A 2644-nucleotide genomic window follows, 5' to 3' on the forward strand; every position below is an offset into this window, starting at 1 on the left:
ATGGGAGTGTCAGTGACAGTGCAATTGGCACAGGACAGAGCGGAGTTTAGGGCTGTTGTACATAGGGTCGCTATGAGTCGCAAGCGACTCGATGGCACATAACAACAACAACACCATTACCTTTCCATAAAATTTAAAAATGTTTTTAATATACATATCTTTACTTATTCATTGCCAAATTCAATTGCCCAAATCTCCTCTAAGTCTATTTAAACATTGTTTTCTATCTGATTTTAGTATCTGCTTCAGTTTATACTCAAATGGTCTTTTCCTGTCTATTTAGCCAAAACTGCTACAGCTCATATCCTTCCTGATTCAAGGCGGAAATAGCATGTTTCTCTCTGAACAGTCTCATTGTGACATTGCAATCTCCAAATCAGTCATTACAGGCAAGAGTATGTGATACGGCCACTCACTTTAGCCTGAAATCATATGCTTCACTGCTGCACTTGACGATGAAGCTAGTTCCATTTAACAAAATGGCCTAAGAATGGGGAAGACGTAAATCTACAGAAAGTAGATGGATACTGAGCACAAAAACCAACTATTATCCGCCACGGATAGGCCCGCAGAGGAAGACAAAGAAGAACCAACGTCTTTAAATTGTGGTGTTGCCAAAGAATACTAAATGAATATCCCATGGATTGCTCAAAGAACAAACAAGTCTGTCTGAGAGAAAGTTCAACCAGGTTGCTCTTTAAAGGCCAAGATTGTGAAACTTGGTCTCACACACTTTAGACATGTTGTCAGGAGAGACCTATTCTTGAGAAAATATATCATGCTGGTAAGGGGGAGGGTCAGAGAAAGAGAGGAATACCCTCAAGGAGATGGGTTGACACAGTGACTATGACAGTGACAGTAGGTTCAAACGTATCAGAAAGAGTGAGGATGGCATAGGATAGTGCAAGGTTTAGATCTATTTTTCACTGAGTTGCTATGAATTGTAGTCATTTCAACAGCATATAACTACATTTACAACAGAAGCTTATTAACAAGAACTTTAAGAGGAGCAGTTTTTTCCAAGCACAAGACATAGATTTTGACCCACTAGAAAACATTTTTATCATCTATTTACTCTAGTTGAAGGGGTAAAGAAATTAAATAAAAATTACTAAAGATCTTGATTTTGTGCTTTGTTGGTATTGGTTTAGCAGTATCCAAGGGGGGAAAAACACACAATATTTTAATATATTTTCACAGTGCAAAATGCTTGAAGATAAAGGTTATCCTCCAATACAAAATGTCATGCAAACGGAAGAAAATACCTTCTGGTCAAATCTCTATGATTTCAAGTCGAACAATGCAGAAAAAAAAAATTCCAAACAGGCAAGCAGTAACCATCCAGTTGATAAAAATGTTCTCCTGCTGAGATGCCACAAGAAATTTTCTTCAAATGAGTTTTCCCACTACAATCTAGTTGTCCAAAATCATCTCTGAAATGTTTTTTTTTTTAAAGATGGCCTCATTCCTCCACTTCATAGCATCTACCTCTATGAAGGATTTCAGGAAGGCTTAATGTTCAGCTTCTTTTTTTTACCAATTTCCCCATTATTATTGTTTTGAACTTTTGACCAAATTGTTTGCATTTTTGAACTGCAGATTACAAAGAGATGCCTTGTTTGTGAAAATGAGTGTTTGAGTCTAAACTAAGAAAAATTCACAATCTTGCTCTAAGTGCCTCAGTCACAGCCAAAGGTTTAAAGGCAGATGAGGTAAGAAGACAAAACTGAAAAGAATAATGAGGCAAAGAGTAAAATATCAAATTTGAAGCCAGAGAAAAAAGAAGAAACTATGTTCAATATGGTTTTCAATGGCTGAATTTTCTAAAATAGGACACAAAGCTTCTCTTCCAAGATATCTCAGGGTGGATCTGACACTCTAGCCTTTTCGCTAATAGCCAAGTGTGATAATTGCTTGCATTAACCAAAGATTCCAACCTGGGTAGAGACCTGGGCTGTAAACTCAGCTGCTTCATAGTTCACTCCCTGGCACTGCACCTCTTCAGGATTGTCGTGATCTCCATCCCCACACATCTCTTCACTCTCATCAGTTTTAAGGATCATGATTCCTCCATGGGGACTGGTGAGATGAGTGTCAGATAGGCAGATGATAGGGTGCCTACCTGGAAATGGATGACCATGAAGCAGTTTACTGAAAGACTTTGTCTTAAAGGCTGCGTATAAAGCTGTCTTGAGCACTCTGAGATCAGAGAGAAGATTTCCATTGGGATGAGCATCTAAGTGCTGGATGTAAAGCTGCCAAACCATGAGGCCACAAGGGAGGTGCTCTGAGGAGAGCATTTCCTAAAAACTCAGCCTTTTAAATGACACGGCTTGACATCTCATTCCCAGAACCCATCACCTCACCTCCTATGGGATTTTAGTGGTTATAAAAACAACAAGCTCCCTATTGCAGGTAAAATTAGCAAAAAGCATGTTTCCCAGACCACTGCCTTCAACCAAATAAACCAAGGTAAAGATATAAGCTCTTTCACATCCTCTTTACCCTTCTATTTCCTGTTTCCCTACATGTAAACTCTTGCAAATTTGTAGTGTCATTAATGTTGAGAAATTTAGATCAACAGTGATTCTCCACTTTGGCACATTGTAAAGATTGATAAAACTTTTTATTTTTTATAAATTAT

Source organism: Elephantulus edwardii, unplaced genomic scaffold (assembly GCF_000299155.1).
Source record: "Elephantulus edwardii isolate Elephantulus edwardi_28Jun2011 unplaced genomic scaffold, EleEdw1.0 scaffold00271, whole genome shotgun sequence".
Taxonomy (NCBI): Eukaryota; Metazoa; Chordata; class Mammalia; order Macroscelidea; family Macroscelididae; genus Elephantulus; species Elephantulus edwardii.